Below are 19,491 nucleotides of genomic sequence, written 5' to 3' on the forward strand. Positions count from 1 at the left end.
CAACAACATAGGAAGGTAGCTCTGATCCTAAGTCTCCTCTGCCTTGCGGGATATCTTCAGGAGAAGAAAAGGCTAAGGAATACACCCAACACAAATCTGGAGTGGAGTCCCTAAAACAGTTGGATGGTGCCTTGCATGCCTCTTTCCAGCATCTCCTGCAGCAAAGTTGGTGCCATACATATGGCTCTGCTTTTATCTGAACTACAATCAGCAAGGCTGAGAGGAGTCTTGTCATCTGGGCAGCCCAGAACCTCCATACACACAGCCCAGGCATGTGCTCTGGGGAGGTCACTTTAGTGCAGCTAAAATAGCAGTTCAACTTCACCCAAAAATGTACATTCTACTGCCTTTTCAGACAAATGGATGCCAACAACAACAACCTACACTTACTCCGCCTGTAGCAAGAAGGAAGTGTTGAGCCTCAAGCCCATTCCCAAATTTTCCTCAGGGCAAACCTCCTGAACAAGCAAAGTTCCACATCAATATTTTTGGAAAGCTTGTTTCCTAGGATACTTAAAGAACACTAACAGTTTGAGCAGATCAATACATATATTCATAAGTTTTCTCCTTACAGTTCTGATAAAAAAATATATCAAAATGTAGCTTTTCAACTCCAAATGACAGCTTCTCTTCCTATAAAAATTGATTTATGGAATTAGGTTACCAACTGCATTTATCTAACGCAGCCTTCCCCAACTCTGGCCAGCACAGCCATACAATAACATGGAATATGCACAAGGTACAATTGTAAATCAAATGTTCAATTCTTTCAATTCAGTATATAGGCTATGACAATACCAAAAGCAGCATGGTTAAAGCAAAAGATACAGTTCTAGTTGATAAGTAAACCTTTTTCCTTCTCTGAACTGTTGCCCGTATAACAATAATGTATTCTGCATCCAAAAAGTGCCTTGAGAAACTACACTAAATGAGCAAAAGCCTGTAAACAAGCAAAATGCCTTGTTGTCTATATAAGCAACAGAAAAAAGGATTAAAATCTAAGATGCCAGTTGGAAACAGAGACAAAGGATACAGCTAAATTTCTTGTGAAACATTCTATCATTAATATTTGAAAACATTCTCAACCTTTCATCAAGTACAGTGGTGCCTCGCAAGACGAAATTAATCCGTTCCGTGAGTCTCTTTGTCTTGCGGTTTTTTCGTCTTGCGAAGCACGGCTATTAGCGGCTTAGCGGCTATTAACGGCTTAGTGGCTTTAAGAAAAAGGAAACAAACTCGCAAGAACTCGCAAGGCGTTTCGTCTTGCGAAGCAAGCCCATAGGGAAATTCGTCTTGCGGAACGACTCAAAAAATGGAAAACTCTTTCGTCTTGCGCGTTTTTTGTCTTGCGAGGCATTCGTCTTACGAGGTACCACTGTATAGTTCTGTGATTTCCAGTTTCATGTTTTAAAAAACCAACAACAACAAAAAACCTGAAAGATTATGTTCTGGACTACTGATGCAGACTATTCTGTTTCATCACCACTGCTGTACATACAACTACCTGATATGAAGCAGCAAACAGGAATAACGCAATCCATAAAATTAATCATTCCTCCAGGTTTCAAGCACTGGGAGACACTGTAATGCTTTGTGTAAATTTGTGGGGGCTGGGGAAAGCACCCATTCTCCAAATATGTAATAAGATTTGAATACAGAACTAGTATTAAAATCAATTTCAAATACAAAACAGACCCAGACTGGAATAAAAATATCCACTTAAAAGGCTTATTGAAAAAGGAAAGTTTTCAATAGGCACCAAGACAACAGCTGTCTGATGTGCAGTGGGAGGAAGCTCTAAAAGGCCACCTGCTGTCACAGTAAACAAGATTCCTACTTCATACAGAATGGACCTCTTGATGAGATGGTATCTACAGGGTGCCCTCTCCTGCAGAGGACAATGATCAGCTGGGTATATAAGGGGTGAGACAATCTTTTAGCTATTCTGGTCCCAAGCTACAAAGGACTTTGTACACCAATACCAGAACCTTAAACTTAGCCTACTAGCTAACTGGCAGCAAGTGCAGCATTTTCAGCAGTAGAATAACATTATGGCAGTGACTGATCATTGGGCAGCCTACGTTGATGCATTCTACACGACCTGTAGCATCTGAGCTCACATAGAGTGCATTGTAGTAATCCAACATGAAGCTTACCACAGACTATCAAGCTATCCTGGTCCAGAAACAGTTGCAGCTATCTTTCCTGCCAAAGCTGGAAAAAGGCACTCCTAGCTACTGAAGTCACCTGAACTTCTAGTCAGAGAGATGGATCCAGGAGCAACCCAACTATGAGCACGCTCCTTCAGGGGGAGTACAACCCCATACAAAACAGGAAATTTCTCATTCGCCCTGTAGTCCCCTGAAAAGCTTCTCTACAATTATGGGGTCCTCCAGAATAACATGTGAAGTGGTGCTTGGGTATGCAGGAGTGAGAAGGGGAAATTGGCAAAAAATCATTTCCACTTCCTCTGGTAGGAGGCACCAATTGATCAACTTGCAGTTAACCACTGTACTCAAAATTCAAAACAACTGCCCTGAGACGTTTTATACTCATTTGCCTTTGAACATTTCTAGTAAAAACAGAGGGGGGGAGTGAAGGGAGAATCACACCCTTTTAAAAAGCCACTTCTTCATACCTTTCACTATGCAAACACAACTAAATTATCTACTACTTCATTTAAAGCAGCCTGGACAGGCTAATTGACTTAACAGTATGTTATTTACAAAAAGGAAGAGGAAAGATTTCAGAAGTTTTGCCAAAATTTCTAGCTCTGGAAAACAGATATGTTACCCAGAAAGATTACACTAGTTGGATACAATACTGGATACAACACTTGCCCACAAATTACAACCTGGGCAATCCAACATGACCACCAATCTTTCTTTATGCATTTTTCTACTTTGGGGAAACTTGCTATGAACTCATACCTTTGTAATGCTTTGGTTAGGTTTATTTCACTGTACCTATATAAGGGATTTGCTTTGTTTTAGTTACAGTGCAATAAATTTCCCAAGAGATATATAGGTCAAAGTTTCAGAAGTCTAATGTTTGACATTCTCACATTATGATCAATTTAAGCTATGATTAATTCACAATTAACTCTTAATCATTATAGTTCAGATACCGTATTTTTCGCCCTAGAGGACACACTTTTTCCCCTCCAAAAATGAAGGGGAAATGTGTGTGCGTCCTATGGGGTGAATGCAGGCTTTTGCTGAAGCCTGGAGAGCGAGAGTGGTCGGTGCGCACCGACCCCTCTCGCTCTCCAGGCTTCAGGAAGCTATCCGCAAGCCTTGGGAGCCCGGCGGAAGTTCCCGCTGGGCTCGCAAGGCTTGCGGGTGGCAGCCTGCAGCCCGAAGCACAGGGCGTGCTCCGGAGCGCACCCCGGGCTTCGGGCAGATGTCCGCAAGCCTTGGGAGCCCGGCGGGACTTCCCACTGGGCTCGCAAGGCTTGCGGGCGGTAGCCTGCAGCCCGAAGCACGGGGCACGCTCCGGAGTGCACCCTGGGCTTCGGGCAGATGTCTGCAAGCCTTGGGAGCCCGGCGGGACTGTCGCGAATTCCTCGCGGCGCTTTTAGCAGAAACGCTCAGAGTCCCAGGTTTTTCCCAGTGCAGTCTTTTTGAATGTGAGCTATATACAGGTATTTACAAAAACAGCCCATACAGAGTACCTGCTCCTTAAGGCAAACAAATACTCTCCACCACACCACAGCACAACCACCACACAACCACAGCAACTGTTGAACAGGCTTTCCTTTTAAAACAGGTGATAGCCAATCACATTCCTGCTGAGTCACTCTGACCCAGCACTTCACAGAGTATTGCATCAGCCTGTTGAAGCCTGCAGACTTACTCAGTATCCTGTGAATCCCAACAAGGACTACCCGCCGGGCTCCAAAGGCTTGCTGATAGCAGCCTGTTCTGGGGGCTGGGGTTGGGGGAAGCTCGGGCTTCCCCCGCCCCAGCCCCGTGCCTGGGGGGAAATAATTTTTTTTTCCTTTATTTCCCCTAGGTGCGCCCTATGGGGCGAAAAATATGGTACTTGTCAAGCACTGATATTTAAAAAGAATATTTTCAACAAAAGCACCAAAACATTACCTAATTCATTTGTCAGGTCAATTCAAGCTTGGGTCAGTAGTCTTATCAACTACCTTAAAATGATAAAGACACTAATAATCGTGTAATGCTCTTCTACCAAGTAGGGAATCACCTACGTACATCAGTTGCTGAAATAATAAATTCAACAGATGGTAATTCAAATATATTAAAAGTTTTTTCCTCATCTCACCACGATCCCCAATCAATAATCAAATTCCCTTGGTTTCCCAATTCTGTGAACACTAGTAGTTACTTCCACCTATTTGCAATAATATAAAGTTGATGGGGTAAAATGGCCTCTTGGGTCCCAAAACAGAAGCACATTGGTCAAGTTTACATCATCATTCCAGACTACATAAGTGTCTCTCTCCTTACTCCTGCTGTCTTCCCTTCCCTCCAGGCCTTTGTTCTGGCTTATTTTCCTGCTTTGGTAACTTGACGTTAAGCCAGAATTCCCTGTTTTAAACATATGGAAGGCTCTGGATTGATACAAGCCAGAATCTTCTCACCAAAGCTAGAGAACAACGGAAGGAGGCAAAGGCAGAGAGGCCTAATTCTCATTCTCAACTTTATAAACTAGTAACAGCTGGGTAAGAATACAAGTTCTTGGTTAAATCTGCTATGATAAAATGGGCACAAGATGTTGGACATAATATTATGTTTGCTGACTGGGAACAGTTGTGGAACACCGGTATGAAATTTACGGCATGTAATGCCTTAAGAGAGAATATTATGAAAATGATTTACAGGTGGTACATGACCCCAGTCAAGCTTGCAAAAATTTATCATTTGCCCGATAATAAATGTTGGAAATGTAAAGAAAATGAAGGCACATTCTTTCACCTTTGGTGGACGTGCCTAATGATTAAGGCTTTCTGGGAGACGATATATAATAAATTGAAAAAGGTATTTAAATATACCTTCTTGAAGAAACCAGAGGCCTTTCTTCTGGGCATAGTTGACCAATCGGTGTTAAAGAAGGATAGAACTTTCTTTATGTATGCCACAACAGCAGCAAGAATACTTATCGCAAAATATTGGAAGACACAAGATCTACCCACTCTGGAAGAATGGCAGATGAAGGTGATGGATTACATGGAATTGGCGGAAATGACTGGCAGGATCCGAGATCAGGGAGAAGAGTCAGTGGAAGAAGACTGGAAGAAAGTTAAAGACTATTTACAGAGACACTGTAAAATTAATGAATCTTAGAATAATGTTGGATTGAAATTAAGTGGTTTCTAGCTGTAATGGGTTAAAGAATATGAAAAAAATGGGTTTATATAAGTAAAAATTTAAGATTGTAATAATTTAAGAATAAAGATTTGGGTAGAATGAAGAGGGAAAGAAACTGCTGAGCTAATAAATTGAATTGGAATACAAGAAAGGGAGGTATGAGGAGGTCCGAGAAACAAGTAAATGAAAAATAATGTGATGGAAAGACTGATTGTTTTTAACAATTTTTATTTTGCATTTTTTTTTGTAATGCAAAAATCTTAATAAAAATTTTATATAAAAAAAAAGAATACAAGTTCTTGCCCACTAGATAATACTGCTCAAAAATTAAACAGCCTAGTTAATACAAAGGACATGTGTAATAGGAATCTTACCTGTCAAATTAAATTTCACTGTAACATTGATTATATGATGGACTTGTAGACAGTCATTTGTACTGAAATACTTCACACCTTTGCTCAAGCTGTGAGTACCTAAAAATAAAAAATATTAGTATAATTTTAAAATGGTATTAGAGATGGCATTTCCCCCCACTACAAAGCCAAAGTTATTTGAGGCTGTTTACCTGCTCTTAAGGTGGTAATGGCAATTTCCTAGCCACAGAAGTGGGCCAGGAGACAGTTTCAGTATTTGCCCCTTCCAATGAGCTCTTATTTACAAATAATGTATGTTGCATAGATGAACTGACTGACAGTGCTGAAGGGCAATCAAGAATTACCACTTCCTCATTAGAACTTTGCCTAACTGTAAGCCCACTGGGTACCTGCATGCCCAAATTCTTCCATCCTAATTTCATCTTCCAAGTTTTGGAATTACTACAACATAATAATACCTATGGAAACTTCCTCACTGTGGTTTCTTGACACAGGAAGGCTTAACAGTGCAAGCTTTTAGAATCTGTGTTTCACTCTGCCCAGTGCTTTACACAACAAAGAAAAGCTAAAAATTAAGGAAGTGATTGCATGCAACTATGTCAACCAATATTTTTAACCATATCCATAAGCCCAATGTGCTATATTTAGTGTCTTAATATGATTAATTATTATTTGTCTTTAAAAATGGAGCCAGAGAATAAAGCCAACCCTCTTGTGACATCTCTTCTGCTTCTAAATGAAACCAGGCTATTGTCCTGATATAGTTAGACTAAAGTGATAATGTGAGAGAAGCAGAGTCAATTGAATGGCTATTAAGGATTAGAAATTAAAATTTATGCTGAATGCAGTATTTATATTCTGGTTGCTTACAAAACAGACACAATTGGGCTAACCCCAAATATTTCACTAAACTATCAGCAAGCATATATGCATTAACTTTTCTGCCATTGCTTCAATTCACGTAAGATGTTTTTAAAATAAACGTTATTAAAAAAATTTAAGTAAAGACATAATGCAAACAACATCAAACATACTGAGAGAAAAGGAAAACTATAATGTGGTAATCCAGACATCCAATATAGGAAAGTCAATTTGTTTACCTTTTTTACATAATTTAAGATTCAAATTATGAATGAAAAGGGAAGTCCCCAATATGTTTGTTTGTTGTAAAAAAAAAGAGAGATACACATATATTTAAAACTTACTTTGCAGACAGTGCTAAAGACTCTTCCTAACTTCAATTTTAGAATACCTGGATATCCACCATATCAAATTTATTTCCAGGGTTGGGGTGCTCTCTGATGGCCCTGACTGCTGATGTGGAAAAGGTTCCAGCAACAAGAGGCTTTTTTAATGTAAGTGGAATGGCTCAAGGGCAGAGCGCCATAAATTACAGCCTGATTTGCCAACAACAGGAGGCCCTGAAAAGATGCTAATCTGCCTACACCAAGCAAAGCTTGAGCCTAATTGGCTGCCTTCTAGAGTTGACCCCCAATCATATAACCACCAAGGAAGTACTAGAGAGGGAAACATTCTAGGTCAGAGATGGAGTAACTCTGCACTGAGTGTTTTGCACACAGTGGAAAAGGCAAATGCTATATCAGACAACAACACTAGCTTACATATCTGGCTGATTTTATATCAATTATGAAAGAGCCAGGTTTATTAAACTGTATAATGATAGAAACACCACTACAAATAAGTATTTGTGTCAAAGTCTTTCCTTCAAACAAAGTGTAGGTTCAGTATGTTGGGTTATATTTAACTAAGTTCTACACAGAGTAGACCAGGTAAAATTAAAGAACCTAAGTTAGACATGTTCATTAACTTCCATGGGTCTAACACTTGAGCAGGACTAGCACAGAATACAACCCAATATCTGTTATTTATCATATCAGTACCGTGCCCTTTCCCAAAGGAACTCAGGGCAGTGTTGTCAGGGAACCATGTTTCTCTTTCATTTTAAACATGTCTCTAGCAGCTCGATGCAAAAAGAACTCAATTTTGTCTATGAATGTATGATAGGCTGACTTTTAGATACCCAGGGTAAGAAATCCCTCCAGTAATATAGATTATGAAGGCATAAGACGTAAGAGCCCTGGAATATGCAGGTGCCTTCCTCTCTGCCTAGGTCTTAATGGAATCAAATCATACAGGCACATCCATTTATCAACAATCGATCTAGAGTTCAGACTTAGGAAAATCTCCAGGGCATTTCCAGGGAACTGGAAAACCTACTAGGAAACAGATTAACACCCATTAAACTTAGGAACAATCACTGTTAGAAACTCAGATAGGCTAGGGTGACTGTGGCTGATTATCAGTTAAACACCTGGTTAGTTCAGATTACAACCTTGAGCTACTCCATGTGCCCCAGGAACAACACATCAGGTATTTTTCTAAGTCTAGTATTTGGTCAGGGCTACTTCCCATTCCAGGGACGTGGGTGGTGCTGTTGTTTAAACCACAGAGCCTAGGACTTGCTTATCAGAAGGTCAGCGGTTCAAATCCCCGTGACGGGGTGAGCTCCCATTGTTCGGTCCCAGCTCCTGCCAACCTAGCAGTTTGAAAGCATATCAAAGTGCAAATAGATAAATAAGTACCGCTCCAGCAGGAAGGTAAACGGTGTTTCCGTGCGCTGCTCTGGTTCGCCAGAAGCAGCTTAGTCATGCTGGCCACATGACCCAGAAGCTGTACACCAGCTCCCTCTGCCAATAAAGCGAGATGAGCGCCGCAACCCCAGAGTCGTTTGCGACTGGACCTAACAGTCAGGGGTCCCTTTACCTTTACTTCCCATTCCAAAATGAAACAAGGATTGCATTCAACTTTTATTCAGAGTAGACCCATTAAAATTAGCAGCCATGGCTAACTTAGGTCAACTAACTTCAGTGTGCCTACTCTGAGTAAAAGTTAGTTGGATATGATTGCATACCCCAACCTAACATTAATCCTAACTAACTGGCATCAGCATGAAACGTCACAAAACAAGCCCTTGAAAACAACCTTACAGCGCAGATGTGCTGATGCCCTTGCAAAGATAAGAAAGATAAATTACAGTTGCATACAAGCAGCAACCCTGAAACAAATATCAGGAGGTTTTAGTGTAAGCAGGACCAATGAAAAAAGTGCAAATGAGCCAATGCATGACAATATCAGTAGAAGACACTGAACAGCAATATTAAGGTATATTCACTACTACATTTGGTGGCAAATTACAAGCATGTGGCACATACCAAAAGACACACACCCCACTCCTTTTATACTTTTCATAATCTTGCCTCTCTGCATTATAGGAAGCGCTAAGAGTATAAAACATATATAGGGGTTCAAGATACACACCAGTTCCATCACTGTGATCAACTAACCTTCTGTTGCATTGAAATAACCCTTTTTTCCTAACCTACCGTACTTGAGACAATCTCAAGTAGGTTAGGATTGTGGGTGAAAGGAAAGAAAGAGAATTTTTTAGAAGGCATGTAATCCAGAGAAGTCAGAGAGGCACTTGTAGTAGCATAAATATGTGCACTCCTAAGGACCCAGTACTATAGTTCTAAGGCTTGTAATCTAAGCCATGCTATGATGTGGGGTGGAAAAATAGGCATTTTATAAGTTCATTAGGAAGAATGAATGGATACCAATTATAAATACAATATTAGGTTAGGTTGGCAGTAAGTTGTATTAAATGATTTTCATCTGATTATCCCTACTAAGTATGTGAGAGAATAAATGTATAGCACTGTTTTGTAAATTGGAATGAGAAAAATAAAAATGGGAGGTCAATAGCAATCACTAATCCTCCCCCCCCCCATTTAAATTTAAACAACACAAGGTAAATACATGCTATTGTCTTTTACTTTTTTTAAGTATTTGAATAAGAATGTCTACACAATATAACATTTAACCACATTAAGTATGTTTTAATTTCCCCTTCAAATACTGTATTTTAAGTCAAACACTTGTGTTGTATTGGGACCAAAATAAAAACAGGGAATACTTTCAATGTTGTTTTCTAAATACAAATAAAACAAACATGTTAACATGGGAAAGCAGGTAGTTTTCCAATGTAAACTGGAACTTTCTGATGACAAGAGCTGTTTGACAGAGGAACAGACTACCTTAGAACATGGTGGACTCTCTGTTATTGGTGTTTTTTAAATAGACATTGGATGGCCAGCTATGAGAGATTTTCAGTTACGGTTCCTGCATTTCAAGGGGTTGGAAGAGACTCTACAATTCTATGAATCTATTATTTCCCTAAGAAATTAGTCTAGTTTTCATTTTTCAATTCAAAATTTTCAAGAAAAGACCACTAAAGCCATCTTCTTGAAAAAATGAATACAACCCACCTCTGCCCAAATATGCAGTTCAGTGCTGGAAAAATCATACATATGAATGAAACATGGTGAGTACACTTCCACAGTAGCTCTTCTGCTTAATATATATATGGTTGCACATCCTTAAACTCAGGCTCGGCTAAGTATACAGATCGCCCAAGAGAAGCAGGCAAGTAAAACTAGCCCCATCAATAAGAAATAGGCAGAATGATGGAGATACCAGAAAAAGCCTCTCTGAAGTGAGGTTTATACAGATATAAAACTTGATGAGCTTTTCAAGCAATTTGCCCGCCCGCCCCCAGCACAGATTATGCAGAAATCCTTCCATAAGGATTTAACTGCTCAAGTGTCCTTACTTTTCATTCCTCCTGATTTTAGTTATGCATACCAATTACCTTCTATTCTTTGCATATATGGTCCTTGATGTAATATTTTACTGATTTATTAATTTGGGGTTGAGGAGGAAGAGTACAGAAATTTACAAATAAATAATATTGCATAGATCTGTTATATTACACAGTGACCTTCCCAAAAGATATACCAGGTTCTTCAGTTTCGCCCCTACGCCTCTGAGGCGGGAAGGGTTCACACTGCAGAAGATAAGACGTTCTCAGTTGCAACAATATCCATACATCAGGGGTCAGCAAAGTTTTTGTGACTTGGGCCGGTGCACGGTCCCGCAGACGCCATGGTGGGCCAGAGTGTGTGTGCGCGTGTGTGTGTGCGCAAACACTATTTCCGATGCTCCTTCTGGTGTGGAGGAGGCACACAGTTTCCCATTGGCTGCAGGAGCTTGCTGCAGCCAATGGGAAGCCAGCCAGCATTGCAGAAAGCAGTCCCCGCTCTGCTCCGTGCTGGTTTAGCACAGCGCACGGGAGCCAACTGAGCGGGCGGCAGGTGTCCCCAAGCAGGTGGCGGGGGTTCGTGGGCTGGTTAAACAACCCCCATGGGCCGCTTGTGGCCCATGGGCCTTAGGTTGCCGACCCCCGCCATACATCAGTATCAAGCACTTTGGGAAGTCTGGGATTTGGCAGCAATAACTAAATCTAACACATTATTTGCACAATTGCTGCTTCTCAGCATATGCCAAGCTTCAGATAATACATCAAAGCAAGCTACAGTATACATACATTCTGCATTGCCCAGGAAGCCCATCATAAGAGTATTCATATTGGCTCCACAGACATCCTATATACTTTGGACATATTAACTTTCAACAGAATTCAGAATGCCTAACTGCTGTCTAAAACAACAGAGTTTTGCAATTGAGACTGCACTGCAAAATCCAAGGTGTTGCTTGTCAACATAAAATATCTCACGTCATCTCCGTATCTAACCCTTTCAACTGTACAGAATAGTTTTAACTGTAAACCTCATTCATAGTCACAAACACACTGACTGCATTATTCTTGAAATGAAAGGAATAATAATAATAATAATAATAATAATAATAATAATAATAATGGTTTAAATTTTATGTGGGCTATGGTTTAAATTTTAGTGTTATGCAAATGAGTCTTGGGGTCGCTTGTTCTCCACTTCCCACTTCTCCTGCAGCATAACCAGTGTCAGAAATTCAGATATGTAAGCTAGGTGCCAAATCTCTCCTTAAACAATGGTTATAGTCACCAAAATGGAATGTCCAGTTCCCATTTTGGGGCAAGCCAGCTCTAAACTCTTCTTTTTCAAATGATGGACTGACTGTGATTGATTATCAGTTAAGCATCTGGATACTTCAGATGACAACCTTGAGCTAGTTAAGAACTTTGAGAACTTAAAAAAGAAAAGTCACTTTATCCAGGGACCATCCACGTATACATTGGCCTATTCCTACTTCTTTTTCTTAATGGTGACATGGACCATTCATAGCATAGGAATATTCTTCCACAACTGAAACCAGGGTTTATGTGGTTTATGAAGCTAGCTTGTTTCAATAAATCAAAGTTAGGATTAAGCACATTTAAGTTTGGATGTTATACTACACTGTGGTTAACTGAAAACAGAACCACAAGTTTCCAGCCTCATCCTCATAGCTGCACTAGAGGAGACCAGAACAAGGAGCTGATGAGCCCATGGCTCATTCAGCAGGCCACTGTAAATTAAATGTTATTATGTTCATGACATTGATGTGGCTAGGAGGGCAACTTGCATAGAACCACTCATGTGAAACAACAGCTAATCTAGGATTTGAACCCAGGCTCTAATTCAACACTGTCCAGGGATACCTTATCTTTCACATGGTCATGCAATACACAATAATGGAAGTCTTGCATCTGTTATACAAACACCTGTTGTCCCACAGATGCAATTTTGATGGCTTCTATATGGCTAAGGGAGCAATTCTAATTATGGGAAGCCAACGTAATTCACACAGCCTTAAATTAAGCCAGTGTAAAGTACACCAGATCCATACGTTGTTCAGGAGCAGGGCTACTGCCGGCAGAGCCAATCTAGTCCTGACAGAGGAAAAACAAGCCTTTAAAATACAGTTTTACCTATGCCACACTTTTTGCCAGTTCAAGTTCCATGGGCTGGTAGGTCACATGACTGAGATGAGCCAAGTCAGGAACCAGCACAAGTTCCCTCAGCCCAGTCTCCCACACAACACCCATTTTGCAAAGTTTACGCCAGTGTAAATTATGCCAGTCTCAGCTCAGCCAACTTAGCCAGGGTTGGGGACTTATACCAGCTGAACTAGGTATCTGCTGGCTAAACTAGAGATTCGACACATCCTAACTCACTCAACCCAGCGGATCTAGGGTGGCACCCTAAAGCAGTAGAAATAGGGGTGCATAATAGCCATTAACACAATCTATGGAGTCTATTCACACTTCCCTTTACTGCATAACTACAAAGATTATCATTGCTTGTGTTCATACTTTGCAACAGAGGTGGTCCATATAGTTCCAGTAAAGGTAAAGGACCCCTGACAGTTAAGTCCAGTCGCGAACGACTCTGGGGTTGTGGCACTCATCTCGCTTTACTGGCTGAGGGAGCTGACGTTTGTCCACAGACAGTTTTTCTGGGTCATGTGGCCAGCATGACTAAGCCACTTCTGGCAGAACCAGAGCAGCGCACGGAAACGCTGTTTACCTTCCCGCCAGAGCGGTACCTATTTATCTACTTGCACTTTGACGTGCTTTCGAACTGCTAAGTTGACAGGAGCTGGGACTGAGCAGCAGGAGCTCACCCGTCGCAGGGATTCGTTCCAGTAAGAGGTGTTAAACATTCACCCGACTGGATTTTAGTAGGGTCAACAAATCACAGCAGTTGGTTTTTCTCCCACTTCTAAATTCCAGGGTAAATTATCCCATTTGTAGGATCCACCATAAAAACCCTTCCTTTACATACTCTTTTCTCCATTTAGGAAGATGAGCATCTATTTAGGAAGATGAGTATCTTCCAAGACAAGGAGCATGTGAGATATTAGGGTTTCTACTTTCATACCACATGAAAGCAGCCTGCTGTCTTATCTAAAATGCGGGTCTCTCCTTCATATCTTCAGGGAACAGAAGATCCAGATAATAAAGTTAAAGTCTAATCTCTAAACTAGGGACGAAGCAATTGTTCTATACTTTAAGATGGAACAAAACCAATCTGAAATATCAAGTGCATTTAGGATAATAGCCCTCTCTTTGATTTTCACCACCTTACCTATCCCTAAACGGGTGACTCAAAACCAAGTCTCACCATTTGATATTTTCAAATCTTCACATTTTCAAATATTTAGTTACAAATCACATTGGAGGTGAAGCAGGAGGCATAATTTTCCTATTTCACCATCTCTACAAGAAGTAAACATATCCGTTGCTGCCAATGGGTGTATACTGGTTTAAAATCCTCAATTATGCCAGAGATATAGATGGCAACTACATTGACATGTTCCAAATAGTCTCACAAACTGCAGGAAGAATGGTCAGCTATGCAATAAAGAACAAGATACAGTATCCAAATAGGAGGTCATTTCTGCTCCTATGCAAGATAGTCTCACTAGAGCCAGAGGCAGTCTCCAAGTTAGAAGGGACAAGGGACTTGCCACACCCCAAGGTACAAGGAAGTTAATTATCTTAGTGTATCTCCAGTCTAAAGTGAATTAGTCGAAGGGACAGGGCAGCAGATGTTATAAACAAATCTAGAGGTCTATTATCCCCTACAGTGCTATAGGCTATTCCCCAGGCAAAAGTCTCTCCACCCAGTTCTCTTCAGAGGAAGGAAATGGTTTCTGTTGTCACTGATACATCAAGTTACACCCTGGAGTAGGCCAAGGCAAGTTGTCAGCAACAAACAGAAGGGCAACAAACCTAACCCCAGGAATGACTCCTACCTCCAGGCAAGACTGTCTGACAATTAAACCCTTAATGATTTGGGCTGTTTTTTTAAAGTAGTCTTCACTCATTCAAACCTACTCACCAATAAAATCAGTTTGGTTGATGGGTGCAAAAGATAGGGCTTTCTTGGTGGTGGCCAGGCAATTGTGAAACTCACTTCCTATTGCACTACTACACATTTAGTGCAAACCTTAACACATGCCCAGAAAATTCGTATTCCAGACTGCCTTTAACAGTGTTTATGCTATTGATTCTTGATGCTCCATGCTTCTTCACAATTTTGCCTTCTTATGCTTTTTATACGTTAAATGTATCCTAATACAGTGGTACCTCAGGTTAAGTACTTACCGTATTTTTCGCTCTATAACACGCACCCGACCATAACATGCACGTAGTTTTTAGAGGAGGAAAATCCGTAGGCATGCCACCCGTAGGCATTCCCTCCTTAACACGCACAGACATTTCCCCTTACTTTGTAGGAGGAAAAAAGTGAGTGTTATGGTGCAAAAAATACGGTAATTCATTCCGGAGGTCTGTTCTTAACCTGAAACTGTTCTTAGCGAATGGGGCCTCCTGCTGCTGCCGTGCCGCTGGAGCATGATTTCTGTTCTCATCCTGAAGCAAAGTTCTTAACCTGAGGTACTATTTCTGGGTTAGTGGAGTCTGTAACCTGAAGCATATGTAACCTGAAGCATATGTAACCCGAGGTACCACTGTATATCTCATTATCATTGTTGTACGCCACATTGTGAGGGTTATACACTAAAAGGCAGCCTACATATACTTCCAATAAATGAATGTTGAGGTCTATCCCCACAGCACTGGTAGCAAATTAGGTCCCACAATTACAGACAGGGATGTTCCCTTCCTTGACCTGTAATGAACTACACACTTTTGGCTTTAGTGCCAAAATGATGTGAAATATTTGCTATTCTCCTTTCTCTGCTTTCTTCCTTGCATTGGGAAAGGTGCAATTCTTCCTCTAAGAAAAAATGTCACATCTTAAATGTCCAAATTCAAGAGGTGAAATTTCAGTTTTGATGACAATTAGAATCTGTTCATCACCTCAATCTAGTGAGTATAAACCCATCAAAGAAATATAGCCACATGTTCATTAAGGGGTTCCTCTATCCCCAAAAGGAGGGATGAATAGCAGGGTGCATTCAGGCTTATGATGAGATACCACATCTACAAACTTAAAAGATCCTTTGGGTTCCCTTTGCCTAAGGCAGTGTTCTCAAACCTGAAACCCCAGCAGTTGTTGGACTACAATTCCCATTATCCCTAGCAGCACCAATGGTCAGGGATGATGGGAGTTGTAGTCCAACAACAGCTGAAGATCCAAATCTGAGAAACATTGTCCTAACGTAAATGGAGCAATGCAAACCAAGAACATTGAGGAGGTTTTAAGTCACAGTTGGGGAACATGAGGCCCAGAGGCTGATTGTTATCATGCAGGCCTCTCTATCCAGTTGTCAAAACTCTAACAGGCCACACCACTCCACCAGTCCTACTTCATAACTGCTTCATTGTTTTTGTGTGGTTGGAATCTGTCCTAGAACTCTTTATCATGTTTCTTGATTGCCTGGATAGTGGACAGAGGAGCATGTGTGCATGTGTAGAAACTGACTGTAGAAAGGTAAAATGTAAAATCATCGCTTCACCAACTTTTCCCTCTGGCACTGACAGAGCATATGTGCACCCCCCACCCCAGACTGCCCAGATGAGAATGCAGCCCTCCATCTAAAAAAGATTCCTTATCACTGCCACAAGGCCAAATCATGCACTCAGCACCAGGATTATCAGCTGAGCTGAAAAAATAATTCAAAAACACAACCAGCCTCTCATGATGGCCCCAGGGAGTTGGCACCTATGGCCCATAGCAGTCTTGCGACCAGAACTACTTTATCTGCAGAAATCAGCAGGTGAAATTTTTCAATATGCAGTGATCAGCATCTATGGAGGTACTAATAAACGTCTGCAGATCAAGGTGCTGTTCCGAGCACAGGAGCAGGAACCCCAGCAACGCACACACAAATAAGGAAGTTGGCAACCCAACTCAAAAGCAGAGAAGTGGAAATCTGATGTAGAAATCTTGCTTGGACTTGCGGGAATGCGGGGGGGGGGGTGAAATGTCAATGGATATGTGTCTGTAAAGGGCGAGTTTGAACCCTTCAGCAACACAGGGGTCTTATGAGGGGGCAAAAAAACCCCTCCTCCCTCCAAATAACATCTCAACCTAGGAGTGGCATACAGGAGCATAAGAGACTGCTTTACAGACCACTGGCCCATCTTAGCCCAGCCCAGGAATGCCAGCTAGGCCCCACGACCATGGGTGCCCAGGGCTGTGGGTGCCATGCCAGGATTTTTGTTAGGGTGGGCAGGCAGGCTTTTACCGGGGGTGGGTGGGCATAACCTCAGTTTTTAAAGCATTTTTATTGATTCTTGCTGACATTTGGGGCGGCTGGCCCCTACATGGGGAATTTTGCGTGTGCTCAGGCACCCAGGAAACTAGCACCTATATCCCTGCTCACACGGACTGGCAGCAGCAGCAGCAGCCACCTTACCTGCAGGCGCTGGGCCCCGAACCTGGGTCCTCCTGCATGCAAAGCAGATGCTCTGCCGCTGAGCTGCAGCCCGACAGGGAAGCTGCCTTGCAGCAAGTCAGGCAAGCGCTGGCCCTCGGTAGAGTCCACGAAGAGGCCGGATCTCGTCGTCCCCCACCCCACCCCGAGCCCTACCGGGGACTGAGGCGCTAGGGACCGAGCCCGGGGCACCCCACTGGGTGCGAGGCACCTGCCCGGCCACGGAGCCACGGCCCTCCCTGGAGGAGGGAAGGCGCGGGTCTGGCCCCTCACCGCCCCTCCCTCCCTCTCCGAAACGAGCCTGACGGGTCCGAAAAGGAAAGGGCCTCTTCTTCCCTCAGAGTGGCCCTGTAAGGGGAAAGCCTCGACGCTCTCCTCACAAGTAGCTCTTCTGGCTCCCTCTCCTCAGGCGGGCCGGGAGAAGGTTGTTTTTTGGGGCCCACCCGCCCCGCTGTGGGGCTCCAGCTGTTTCCCTCAGTGCCAGGCGCCCAACCGGGTCGGGAGGTGAGGGACCAGATGGACGGCGGCAGCGGCGGCGACGGTTAAGCGCCCTCGGCGGTTGGTTACCTGGCACCGGCCTCTCGCGGCGCGCGCGCTCGCTCGCTTCCTCACGAGACCCGGTTGACACCAAGGCGGAAGTGGGACCCTCTTTTTCTTCGTCGTCGTCGTCGTCGTCGTTTTCACCCCCTTCTCCCTCGCTATCTCCCTCGCCCTCAACCCCGCCCTCAACCCTCTTTGACAGGCAACCGGGGAGCTTCCAATCGAGCCCCGCCAAAGGGCCGTGACGACGTTAAGCCCGCCCCGCCTCCCTCTCCTCCCGAAAGCCCACCAATAGGCCGCGGTCTATGCTAATGAGAGAGGGAGAGAGCGGCGCTGCAGACACACAGGCATCGTCTCTCCCACGCGCGCGCGCGCGCGCACACACACACACACACACACACACGCCCGCCTCAAGGGCGCGCGCGCATGCAGCACGCTCGCTTGCTGGGGCGAAGGGGGCTTCGGCCAATGGCGTGCTCAGTACGGGGCGTGGCCATGCAAATAAGGGAGGGGGGAAAGGCGAGAGAGGGATGCTTTGCGAAGCATCCTGAGCGCTGCGGAGGGGCTGGTCAGCCTGCGGCGTTGCACATCCCTAATGTGTTGCACAGGGGTCTTTGCACGGCGTGGGGTGGGGTGCTTGGCTTGCATAGCCAGGAAAGGTTCAGAGAAGTCCGTCGAAAGGGTCAAGGGGATGGAGCGACTCGCCTACGAAGGAAATCGGCGTGATGCAACGTTGGCGGGGCGGGGGGGGGGGGGAGGCGGCGCAGCATGGTAGAAGTTTTCGAAATCATGCATAGAGAAAGTGGACTGGGGAAAGTTACTCTCCACCCTCCTCTCTCTCATTTTGTTATTTATTATTTATTTCGACCACTTATATACCGCTCGTAGTTAAGCAAAACTCTTAAGCGGTTTACAACACATCTTAAATAAACAGTAAATACCAAAACAAAAAGGAGATAATTTCTACGTTCTGTAAAGCTTAGCTAAGCAGAACACCCTCGTCAGTATCAAAATAAACATTGCCACATAAAAATCAGCTGCAAAAAAAATAAAAATGCAAGAGCTCATATAACCAAAAGGTGAGGGGTCTTGCCCTCATGTTCTGCTCACTGGTTTCCCACAGGCCCCTGTGAGAACAGGATGCTGGACTAGATCAGCCACTGGCCTGATCCAGCAACCTATTCTTACGTTCTTAGGTTATGTTCACTCCTTTTCCTCCTTCTTTTGCATTGCATTAAAGCCTATTCATCTCTTCCGTTTTAAGGTGGTGCAGCAGCTGTGCATGTGTGTTTGGAAGCAAAGCCCTCTCTTGTTTTATTCTGATTAACTCCCCCAAGTTTGCAAAGGGTTGCAGCCTTAACAGTGCATGGCTGTAATCCTAACTCTGGCTACTCAGTAGTAAGCCCTGTTGATTTCAATGGAACTTACACCCAGGTAAGTTAACCTAGGAAACTAAAAATGAGCTGGACCATTGGTCCATCTAGCCCAGTATTGTCTACACTGACTGGCAGAGTCCCAGCCTTACCTGGAGATGCCAGGGATGGGACCTTTTCCTTGGGCGTGCAAATCAGATTCTATTACCCTTCCCCAAGCAGAGTTAGGGTCACAATCTAAGCCTGTGTATGGATGTTCAAAAGTAAACACCGTTGAGGAGGGCTCACTCCCAGACAAGATTCTAGTGCTAACCCTACTTCCTTGGGAGTATGCTCCGAATTCAATAGGCTTACTTTTGAGGAGACACAATTTGGAATTGCACTGTGCATGCATGCAATTGCAGTCTTAACAGCACAATTGTGTGCATGTCTACTCAGAAGTAGTTCCTTACTCTCAGGTTAAGTGTGCATAGGATTGCAGCCAAACCTTTATCGTATCTTAGAAGTCTAATATTGCAACCCTGAAAACAAAACCAGCAGCAGTAGGGCTTATTTCTGAGTACACATAATCAGGAGGGTGGGTCTCTCTGTAAATGCAGAAAGTACCTCTTCATACAACAG

The 19,491-nt window shown here is 43.1% G+C and overlaps 1 protein-coding gene across 2 annotated transcripts in view; it reads right to left on the minus strand.

Annotated features, from left to right (window-relative positions):
• Nucleotides 1–17,886, minus strand: part of OSBPL2 (oxysterol binding protein like 2) — a 72,331-nt gene extending 54,445 nt beyond the window's left edge. Inside the window, exons 1-2 of one of the 2 annotated variants that reach the window (XM_083744485.1) lie at nt 17,525–17,886; nt 5,711–5,809 (exon numbers count right to left, since the gene is read on the minus strand). The gene's annotated coding sequence lies outside the window, so the exon portion shown is untranslated. The remainder of the gene's footprint in view (nt 1–5,710; nt 5,810–17,524) is intronic. The other variant, XM_083744486.1, reaches the window with a different exon arrangement.
• Between the last annotated feature and the right edge of the window lie 1,605 nt (nt 17,887–19,491).

Source organism: Podarcis gaigeae, assembly GCF_964106915.1.
Source record: "Podarcis gaigeae genome assembly, chromosome: 6".
Taxonomy (NCBI): domain Eukaryota; kingdom Metazoa; phylum Chordata; class Lepidosauria; order Squamata; family Lacertidae; genus Podarcis; species Podarcis gaigeae.